Source organism: Petromyzon marinus, chromosome 57, assembly GCF_048934315.1.
Source record: "Petromyzon marinus isolate PM22_M1 ecotype Great Lakes invasive population chromosome 57, UKy_Petmar_22M1.pri1.0, whole genome shotgun sequence".
NCBI lineage: Eukaryota > Metazoa > Chordata > Hyperoartia > Petromyzontiformes > Petromyzontidae > Petromyzon > Petromyzon marinus.
In genome coordinates this window covers 3,829,852-3,841,933 of record NC_133723.1, presented here as the reverse complement: position 1 = coordinate 3,841,933, position 12,082 = coordinate 3,829,852, and the positions used below count along the sequence as shown (strand labels likewise).

Here is a 12,082-nt window from a genome sequence, read left to right as displayed (position 1 = left end):
AGAGACTCATAGAGATGCATGGAAACTCACAGAGATACATGGATACTCACAGAGATACATAGCGACTCATAGAGAAACACAGAGACTCACAGAGATACATAGCGACTCATGGAGATACAGAGAGACTCACAGAGATACATAGAGACTCACAGAGATACATGGAGACTCATCGAGATATATGGAGACTCATAGAAACACAAAGATATACCGAGAGATACATAGCGACTCACAGAGATACACAGCGACTGATAGAGATACACAGAGACTCATAGAGATACACAGATATGCACTGAGATATATAGAGACTCGTAGCTAATACCTAGAGATTCACAAAGATACAAATACATAGAGACTTATAGAGAAATCTAGAGATACATAGAGACTCACATAGATACATAGAGATACCTAGAGATACATAGAGACTCACAGAGATACATAGCGACTCATAGAGATACACAGAGACTCATAGAGATACATGGAGACTCACAGAAACACATAGAGATACCTAGAGATACATAGAGACTCACAGAGATGCATAGCGACTCATAGAGATACACAGAGATGCACTGAGACATACAGATACTCGTAGCTAATACATATAGATTAATAACGATACAAGTACATGGAGACTCATAGAGATAGCTAGAGATACACAGAGACTCACAGAGATACATAGCGACTCATAGAGATACACAGAGACTCATAGATACACATAGACTCAGAGAAACATAGTGACTCATAGATTCATAGAGATAAATTGGAGACTCACAGAGATACATTGAGGTACCTAGAGATACCTAGAGACTCACATAGATACATAGCGACTCATAGAGATACACAGAGACTCACAGAGACTCATAGAGATACGTGGAGATAAATGGAGACTCACAGAGATACAAGGAGACTCACAAAGATACATAGAGTCATAGAGATACATGGATACTCATAGAGATACATTGAGACTCACAGAAACACACAGAGACTCACAGAGATACATGGAGACTCACAGAGATACATGGAGACTGGGTGATAATTGGGCTGAGTTTTGCCCAATCTAAACGGAGCCACCACTCGCTACACAAGAACAGAGCAGAATCGAGCTGCGAACCTAACAGCACCCAGCAGCATCAGCATCGATAGACACCAGATGGCGATACATGCGTGGTGTATCTGTTAGATGATGGTGGTGATGGTGGTGGTGATGGTGGTGGTGGTTGTGGTGATAGTGGTGGTGATAGTGGTTGTGGTGATGGTGGTGGTGATGGTGGTGATAGTGGTTGTGGTGATAGTGATAGTGATCGTGGTGATGGTGGTGATTGTGATGGTGGTGGTGATGGTGGTGGTGTATCTGTTAGATGATGGTGGTGATGATGGTGGTGATGGTGGTGGTGATGGTGGTTGTGGTGATAGTGGTGGTTGTGAAGGTGGTGGTGATCGTGGTTGTGGTGATGATAGTGGTGGTGGTGATGATGGTGGTGGTGATAGTGCGGTGATGGTAGTGGTGGTGATGGTGGTGGTGATAGTGGTGGTGATGGTGTTGGTGGTGATGATGATGGTGGTGATGATAGTGGTGGTGATGGTGGTGGTGATGGTGTTGATAGTGGTGGTGGTGATGGTGGTGGTGATAGTGGTGGTGATGGTGTTGGTGGTGATGATGATGGTGGTGATGATGATGGTGGTGATGATAGTGGTGGTGATGGTGGTGATGGTGGTGGTGGTGATGATGATGGTGGTGATGATGATGGTGGTGATGATAGTGGTGGTGATGGTGTTGGTGATGGTAGTGGTGGTGATGGTGGTGGTGGTGATGGTGGTGGTGATGGTGTTGGTGATGGTAGTGGTGGTGATGGTGGTGATGATGATGATGGTGGTGATGATAATGGTGGTGATGATGATGGTGGTGGTGATGATGATAGTGGTGGTGATGGTGGTGGTGATGGTGGTGATAGTGGTGGTGGTGGTGGTGATAGTGATAGTGGTGGTGATGGTGTTGGTGGTGATGATGATGATGGTGGTGGTGATGGTGGTGGTGATGGTGGTGATGCTGGTGATGGTGGTGGTGATAGTGATGGTGATCGTGGTGATGGTGGTAATGGTGATGGTGGTGGTGATGGTGGTGGTGATGATATTGGTGGTGATGGTGGTCATGGTGGTGGTGATAGTGATGGTGGTGATGATAGTGATGGTGATGGTGGTGATAGTGATGGTGGTGATGGTGGTGATGATGGTGGTGGTGATAGTGATGGTGATCGTGGTGATGGTGGTAATGGTGATGGTGGTGGTGATGGTGGTGGTGATGATATTGGTGGTGATGGTGGTGATAGTGATGGTGGTGATGGTGGTGATGATGGGAGTGGTAGTGCAGCGCTGCGAACTCAGCGACCCGAGTTCGATTCCCGCTCACGGCCACCAACACCACGGTGACGATTATCTGAACCGGTCCTGGGCCTCCCCTAGGTCGACTCGGCCTCAAACGAGTACCTGGTGCTGTGTGTAGTAAACATCGCCACTGCGGGGAGACAAAGGCGGCCGTGCGTGGTGCTGGCCACCCACCCCCCTCGTGTGCCGTGCTGCGACTCGCGAACAGCACTTGCCCCTACAGTCTGTTGAGGATATACGGGGGGTCTTTGTCTTTGCTGGTGGTGGTGGTGGTGGTATTGTTGTTGCTTGCCTAGCTTCGCAATGAGGCACGCTCACTGTGACAGACACAAACCCACACTCACCGTGACACATAGACGCGTGTTGTTATTATTATTAATTTAATAATCATAACAATATATATCAGAGTCATCCTTACACGGGCAGAGCCGCGATGGCTCCTGCCGGATATCTCTGGCTCACTCGAGACTCACTCATGACTCGCTGACTTATTCACCCACTCGGCCGATCACTCACCCACCCACTCACCCACCCATACCACTCACCCAACCACTCACTTGCCCACTCACTCACCCACCCACCCACCCAATCACTCACTCACCCACTAAACCACCCATCTACCCACTCACTCAACCATTCAGCCAACCACTCACCCACCCAACCACTCACCCACCCACCTACCCAATCACTCACTCACCCACTCACTCACCCACTCACTCACCCACTCATGGACTCGCCCAATCACTCACTCACCCACTAAACCACACATCTACCAAATCACTCACCCAACCACTCACCCACCCACCTACTCACTCACTCACCCACTCACTCACCCACCCAATAACTCACTCATCCATTAACATATCCACCTACCCACTTACTCACCCAACCATTCACCCAACCACTCACCCACCCAACCACTCACCCACCCACAGAACCCAATCACTCACTCACCCACTCATGGATTCACCCAATCACTCACTCACGCACTAAACCACCCATCTACCAAATCACTCACCCACCCACTCACCCACCCATACCACTCACCCAACCACTCACTTGCCCACTCACTCACCCACCCACCCAATCACTCACTCACCCACTAAACCACCCATCTACCCACTCACTCACTCAACCATTCAGCCAACCACTCACCCACCCAACCACTCACCCACCCACCTACCCAATCACTCACTCACCCACTCACTCACCCACTCACTCACCCACTCATGGACTCGCCCAATCACTCACTCACCCACTAAACCACACATCTACCAAATCACTCACCCAACCACTCACCCACCCACCTACTCACTCACTCACCCACTCACCCACCCAATAACTCACTCATCCACTAACATATCCACCTACCCACTTACTCACCCAACCATTCACCCAACCACTCACTCACCCAACCACTCACCCACCAACAGAACCCAATCACTCACTCACCCACTCATGGACTCACCCAATCACTCACTCACCCACTAAACCACACATCTAGCAAATCACTCACCTAACCACTCACTCACCCACTCAGTCACCCTCCCACCGACCCAATCACTCACTCACCCACTCATTGACTCACTCAATCACTCACTCACCCACTAAACCACCCATCTACCAAATCACTCACCCAACCACTCAGCCACCCACCTACCCAATCACTCAGTCACCCACTCACTCACCCACTAACTCACTCACCCACCCACCGAATAACTCACTCATCCACAAACATATCCACCTACCCACTTACTCACCCAACCATTCACCCAACCACTCACCCACCCACCTACCCAATCACTCAGTCACCCACTCACTCACCCACCCACCTACCCAATCACTCACTCATCCACTCATGGACTCACCCAATCACTCACTCGCCCACTAAACCACACATCTACCAACCCACTCACCCAACCACTCACCCATCCAAGAATTAACTCACCAACTAACCCACCCACCTACCCTATCACTCACTACCGCAATTCACAGACCCATCCAATCACTCACTCACCCAGCCAAACACTCGCTCACCCACCCACTCATGAAATGTCATGACATTAATGGAGTTCAGTTCAGAACTCTCGCAACCAGCCCGAGTCTCTGCGCGTCCAACGCAGTGCATCTTAATCAGGATGCCAACTCGTAACGCGCAGTCGCCACCTCTCACATATCGAGAGAGAGCGAGAGAAAGGACGACTCAGAGTGAGAGAGAAGACGACTCAGAGAGAAAGAGAGGGCGACTCAGAGAGAGAGAGAGAGAGGACGACTGAGAGAGAGAGGACGAATCGTAAAGTCGTCCACGAGTGTGTACACACGTGCGAGGAGGACGCCGGACGATCCGGAGAAGCCCCACGCGTGCGAGGGGGAAACGCTCTATCCCGTGCAGACGGGACAGGTGGAGTCCGCACCTTGCCGCCCCATCCGCCTTCTCCTGACAAGAGCCGGCTACCACCACCACAACCACAACAACCACCACCACCACTGCCACCACCACTACAACAACCACCACCACCACTGCCACCACCGTCACCACCACCGCCACAACCACCAGCACCACCGCCACCACCGCCACCACAACCACCGCCAACACAACCACAACCACCGCCACCACAACAACCACCACCAAAGTTTCATTTTGTATATATATTTTGGGGTTACATTAGCGTGAAAATGAATGTGTCGTGAAACCCGCCGCCACACGACGCAGCCTCATCAAGCACAAAGTGGGGTTTTTGTGTTTGGTTTCGTTTGTGAAATGAGAAACTACTTCGCCCGGCGCTAATCGGCGGTGTGTTGCAGAGGAAACCCACCCCGCAGACGTTGACAAATCCGTGTACGAAAGATCTACAGGATGGCCCAGATGTCTCCTTACCCACGAATGTTTTCAAACGTAACTTTTTTGGGGGGAGGGGGGTCACGAGACATCTGGACCACCCTGTTCTGTCCGCCACGATCCATATTGACCTGAGTCAGATCATCGCTCTCACCTGCTGATGCTGCTGTTGATGCCGCTGATGATGATGATGCTGCTGATTCTGCAGGTGGTGTCGGTTCGAAATTGCAAATTCCCTGCTGTGGCATTGCCAGGCCGACGACACGTAATTGATGTGGCTGTTATTCCTCGGTGGGTTGGAACGGAAAGTTTCTAAAGCTCAAACACTCACTCAGCCACTCACTCAGCCACTCACTCACTCAGCCACTCACTCAGTCACTCACTCACTCAGCCACTTACTCACTCAGCCACTCACTCACTCAGCCACTCAGCCACTCACTCACTCAGCCACTCACTCACTCAGTCACTCACTCAGCCACTCACTCACTCAGCCACTCACTCACTCAGCCACCCACTCACTCAGCCACTCACTCACTCAGCCACTCACTCACTCAGCCACTCACTCAGCCACTCACTCAGCCACTCACTCACTCACTCAGCCACTCACTCAGCCACTCACTCACTCAGCCACTCACTCACTCAGCCACCCACTCACTCAGCCACTCACTCACTCAGCCACTCACTCACTCAGCCACTCACTCAGCCACTCACTCAGCCACTCACTCACTCACTCAGCCACTCACTCAGCCACTCACTCACTCAGCCACTCACTCACTCAGCCACTCACTCAGCCACTCACTCACTCAGCCACTCACTCACTCAGCCACTCACTCACTCAGCCACTTACTCACTCAGCCACTCACTCACTCAGCCACTCACTCAGCCAGTCACTCAGCCACCCACTCACTCAATGACTCACTCACTCAGCTACTCACTCAGCCACTCACTCACTCAGCCACTCACTCATCCAGCCACTAACCCATTTCAGCCACTCACTCATTCTGCCACTCACCCACCCATTCACTTATTCACCAACTCTCATCACCCACTCATTCACTCACTCACTCACCTACCCAGTCACCCACCCACTCGCTCACCCACTCAACCATTCACTCACCCACTCAGACGCTCAGCCACCTACTCACCCACTCACCAACCCACTCACCTATCCTAATCACTCACCCATCCACCCTCAAACTCACTCAGGACTCCTCTCTCTGCTTCTTCCGTCTTGCCGCTCCGAGATTGAATCCCTTCCTCCCATCACCACCACCGCCACCACCAACCATCATCACAACCATCATCACCACCACCATCTCTACCACCACAATCTCCACCACCACCATCACCACCATCACCACCATCATCACCACCATCACCATCACCAACCATCATCACCACCACCATCTCTACCACCACCATCACCACCATCACTATCACCACCACCATCACCACCATCACCACCATCACCACCATCATCACCACCATCACCACCAACCATTATTACCACCATCACCATCACCACCACCGTCATCACCACCGTCACCACCAAAGACAAATATCCCCCGTGTAGCCTAAACAGGCCGCCACTGAATACAAAGGGGTGGGTGGCCAGCACCACGCCCGGCCGCCTTTGTCTCCCCAGTGGCGACGTTTACTGCACACCGCTCTCTCTCCCTCTCTCTCACACTCACACTCTCTTTGACACACACTCTCTCAAACACTGACACTCTATCACACACTCACTCACACTCCCTATCACACTAATACACTTTCTCTTTCGCTCACACACTCTCACTCACACACTCAGTGACACTCACTCACTTTCATCTCACTCTCACTCACCCTCTCTCTCACACTCACTCACCCTGTCTGTCAAACACTCACTCACACTCACTCACACTCTCTCTCAAACTCATACACTCTCTCTTACACTCACACACTCACTCACACTCTCTCTCTCATGCTTACTCACCCACTCACCCTCTTTCTCACGCTCACCCTCTCTCTCACCCTCTCTGTCAAACACTCACTCACCCTGTCTCTCACACTCACTCACCCTGTCTGTCAAACACTCACTCACACTCACTCACACTCCCTCTCAAACTCATAGACTCTCTCTTACACTCACACACTCCCTCTCAAAATCATACACTCTCTCTTACACTCACCCTCTCTCTCACTCTCTCTCTCACACTCACTCACACTCACTCACCCTCTCTGTCACACTCACTCACCCTGTCTCTCACACTCACTCACACTCACTCACACTCTCTCACCCTTTCTCTCACTCACACTCTCTCTCAAACTCATACACTCTCTCTTACATTCACACACTCACTCACACTCCCTATCACACTCATACACTCTCTCTTACACTCACACACTCACTCACACTCCCTATCACACTCATACACTCTCTCTTACATTCACACACTCACTCACACTCCCTATCACACTCATACACTCTCTCTTACACTCACACACTCACTCACACTCCCTATCACACTCATACACTCTCTCTTACATTCACACACTCACTCACACTCCCTATCACACTCATACACTCTCTCTTACACTCACACACTCACTCACACTCTCTATCACACTCATACGCTTTCTCTTACGCTCACACACTCTCACTCACACACTCAGTCACACTCACTCACTTTCATCTCACTCTCACTCACCCTCTCTCTCACACCCTCTCTGTCAAACACTCACTCACACTCACTCACCCTGTCTGTCAACACTCACTCACACTCACTCACACTCACCCTCTCTCTCTCACACTCACTCACCCTGTCTCTCACACTCACTCACCCTGTCTGTCAAACACTCACTCACACTCACTCACACTCCCTCTCAAACTCATACACTCTCTCTGACATTCACACACTCACTCACACTCTCTCTCTCACACTTACTCACCCACTCACCCTCTCTCTCACGCTAACCCTCTCTCTCACCCTCTCTCTCACACTCACTCACCCTGTCTCTCACACTCACTCACCCTGTCTCTCACACTCACTCACCCTGTCTGTCAAACACTCACTCACACTCACTCACACTCTCTCTCACACTTACTCACCCACTCACCCTCTCTCTCACGCTCACCCTCTCACTCACCCTCTCTCTCTCACACTCACTCACCCTGTCTCTCACACTCACTCACCCTGTCTGTCAAACACTCACTCACACTCACTCACACTCCCTCTCAAACTCATACACTCTCTCTTACATTCACACACTCACTCACACTCCCTATCACACTCATAACTCTCTCTTACACTCACACACTCACTCACACTCTCTCTCTCACACACTTACTCACCCACTCACCCTCTCTCTCACACTCACTCACCCTGTCTCTCACACTCACTCACCCTGTCTGTCAAACACTCACACTCACTCACACTCTCTCACCCTTTCTCTCACTCACACTCTCTCTCAAACTCATACACTCTCTCTTACACTCACACACTCACTCACACTCCCTCTCAAACTCATACACTCTCTCTTACACTCATACACTCACTCACACTCTCGCTCACATTTACTCACCCTCTCTCTCACCCTCTCTCTCACCCTCTCTCTCACACTCACTCACCCTGTCTGTCAAACACTCACTAACACTCACTCACACTCCCTCTAAAATTCATACACTCTCTCTGACACTCACACACTCACTCACACTCTCTCTCTCTCACACTTACTCACCCACTCACCCTCTCTCTCACGCTCACCCTCTCTCTCACCCTCTCTCTCGCCCTCTCTCTCCCTCCCGCGTATTTCTTGCTCAGTCACGGCCACGCAGCGCTCCGCCCTCCTCCTCCTCCTCGCCGTCTTTGTATCCCCCTTCATTTCTAGAAGCCACTGTGTCCCCCCCCCACGCCTCCTCCTCATCCCCTCCCCCGCCAGCGACGCCTCCTACTCGCACGCGAACCCCCTTCGACAGACGCAGCCCCGTCCATGGGAACGTCGAATGTCCGTGCGCCCGAACGGGCTGAGCATGTTGTGGTTGTTGTTGTTGTTGTTCTCGTAAACCCACGTGGTGAGTTGGGGAGCGAGTGGGGGAGCGGTGGCGCAGCGGTTAGCGCGCTGCGCTGCACCGCGTCACGAACCCGGCCACTCGAGTTCGATTCCCGCTCACGGCCGCCCAGGACCGGTTCTGACGTATTGTCAGAACCGGTCCTGGGCCTCCGCTAGGTCGACTCGGCCTCAAATGGGTACCCGGTGCGGTGTGTAGTAAACATCGCCACTGGGGAGACAAAGGCGGTCGGGCGTGGTTGCTGGCCACCCACCCCCTCGTGTGCCGTGCCGGCCTTCATAGGTGCTCGCTAACAGCACTTGCCCCAACAGTCTGTTAAGGCCACACGGGAGATATTTGTATGAGTGTACAAGTGAGTGAGTGAGAGTGTGTGTAAATGTGTGAGTGTGCGAGTGTGTACATGTGTGAGTGAGTGTGTAAGTGAGTGTGTGAGTGTGTAAGTGAGTGTGTGAGTGTGTAAGTGAGTGTGTGAGTGTGTAAGTAAGTGTGTGAGTTTGTACGTGTGTGAGTGTGTGAGTGTGTGTGTGAGTGTGTGTGTGAGTGTGTGTGTGAGTGTGTGAGTGTGTACGTGTGTGAGTGTGTGTGTAAGTGTGTGCGTGTGTGAGTCGGTAAGTTTGTAAGTGAGTGTGTAAGAGTGTGAGTGTGTAAGTAAGTGTGCGAGTGTGTACGTGTGAGTGTGTGTGTAAGTGTGTGATTGTGTGAGTCTTTAAGGGTGTGTGTAAGAGTGTGAGTGTGTAAGAGTGTGAGTGTGTAAGTGTGTGAGTGTGTACGTGTAAGTGTGTCAGTGAGTGTGTATGTAAGTGAGTGTGTATGTAAGTGCGTGTGTAAGTGAGTGTGTGTAAGTGAGTGCGAGTGTGTGAGTGAGTGTTAAAGTGTGTGAATGTGTGAGTGTATATAAGTGAGTGTGTACGTGTGAGTGTGTGTGTGTAAGTGTGTGAGTGTGTGTGTAAGTGTGTGAGTGTGTATGTGTGTGTGTAAGTGTGTAAGTGTGTGAGTGTGTACGTGTGAGTGTAAGTGTGAGTGTGTACGTGAGTGTGTGTGTGTGTAAGTATGTAAGTGAGTGTGTGAGTGTGTAAGTGTGTGAGTGTGTGTGTAAGTGTGTGTGTAAGTGTGTGAGTGTGTAAGTGAGTGTGTACGTGTGTGTGTAAGTGTGTGAGTGTGTACGTGTGAGTGTGTGTGTAAGTGTGAGTGTGTACGTGAGTGTGTGTGTAAGTGTGTGTGTGTAAGTGTGTAAGTGTGACAACACGTGGGCAGGATAAGACGGGTTACGCCTACTTCCCAGCGCTGAGCGGAGTATAAATTCGCATGCAACCGGGGTGTGTGTTCACGTGTGTGTATATGTGTGTGTGTGGATCACTCGCTACATATACAGGTACGTGTGTGTGTACACGTGTGTGTGTACACGTGTGTGTGTACACGTGTGTGTGTGGATCACTCGCTACATATACAGGTACGTGTGTGTGTGTACACGTGTGTGTGTGTACACGTGTGTGTGTGTACACGTGTGTGTGTGTACACGTGTGTGTGTGTACACGTGTGTGTGTGTACACGTGTGTGTGTGTACACGTGTGTGTGTGTACACGTGTGTGTGTGTACACGTGTGTGTGTGTACACGTGTGTGTGTGTACACGTGTGTGTGTGTACACGTGTGTGTGTGTACACGTGTGTGTACACGTGTGTGTACACGTGTGTGTACACGTGTGTGTACACGTGTAACATGTGTCGAGTTAGAACTTTGGTGGTTCGGGGCTGCTGGTAACCTGTTATGAGAATTACCGGTACAAAATTTATGCGTTTGCATGCGTGTACGTTGACCTTCTTTCGCACCGTACGTAGGCAACTGTGTGTGTTTGTATGTCCGTTGAATTTCTTTCGCACCGTACGTAGCCAAACGTGCTAAATACAAGAACAGTTCTAAAGAAATGAGTTTGTCAATCGAGATGACGATCAGTATCACTTAGCGGGCTTTCGCGACCAATATCATCCATAATAGAGGGGGTTGTTTTTACAGTTCGATCGCATGAATGGATGGTGGTGGTGATGGTGGTGGTAATAGTGGTGATGGTCGTGGTGATGGTGATGGTGGTGATGGTGGTGATGGTGATGGTGGTGATGGTCGTGGTGGTGGTGGTGATGGTGGTGATGGTGGTGATAGTGGTGATGGTGGTGATGGTGATGGTGGTGATGGTGGTGATGGTCGTGGTGGTGGTGATGGTGGTGATGGTGGTGATGGTGATGGTGGTGATGGTGATGGTGGTGATGATGGTGGTGATGGTGGTGGTGATGGTGGTGATGGTGGTGATGGTCGTGGTGGTGGTGGTGATGGTGATGGTGGTGATGGTGGTGATGGTGGTGGTGGTGATGGTCGTGGTGGTGGTGGTGATGGTTATGGTGGTGATGGTGGTGATAGTGGTGATGGTGGTGATGGTGATGGTGGTGATGGTGGTGATGGTCGTGGTGGTGGTGATGGTGGTGATGGTGGTGATGGTGATGGTGGTGATGATGGTGGTGATGGTGGTGGTGGTGGTGATGGTGGTGATGGTGGTGATGGTCGTGGTGGTGTTGATGGTGGTGATGGTGATGGTGGTGGTGATGGTGGTGATGGTGATGGTGGTGATGGTGATGATGATGATGGTGGTGATGGTCGTGGTGGTGGTGATGGTGGTGATGGTGATGATGGTGATGGTGGTGATGGTGCTGGTGGTGATGGTGGTGGTGATGGTGATGGTGGTGATGGTGGTGATGGTCGTGGTGGTGTTGATGGTGATGATGGTGATGATGGTGTTGTTGATGGTGTTGATGGTGGTGATGAT

General features: G+C 51.1%; 1 protein-coding gene across 5 annotated transcripts in view; it reads left to right on the top strand.

The window, feature by feature from the left end:
- COXFA4L3 (cytochrome c oxidase associated subunit FA4L3) overlaps positions 1-12,082 on the top strand; it is a 67,776-nt gene that overhangs the window by 36,640 nt on the left and 19,054 nt on the right. Inside the window, exon 1 of one of the 5 annotated variants that reach the window (XM_076052687.1) lies at positions 10,530-10,641. The exons of 3 other annotated variants lie outside the window; for them this stretch is intronic. The gene's annotated coding sequence lies outside the window, so the exon portion shown is untranslated. One more of the 5 variants, XM_032975964.2, reaches the window with a different exon arrangement.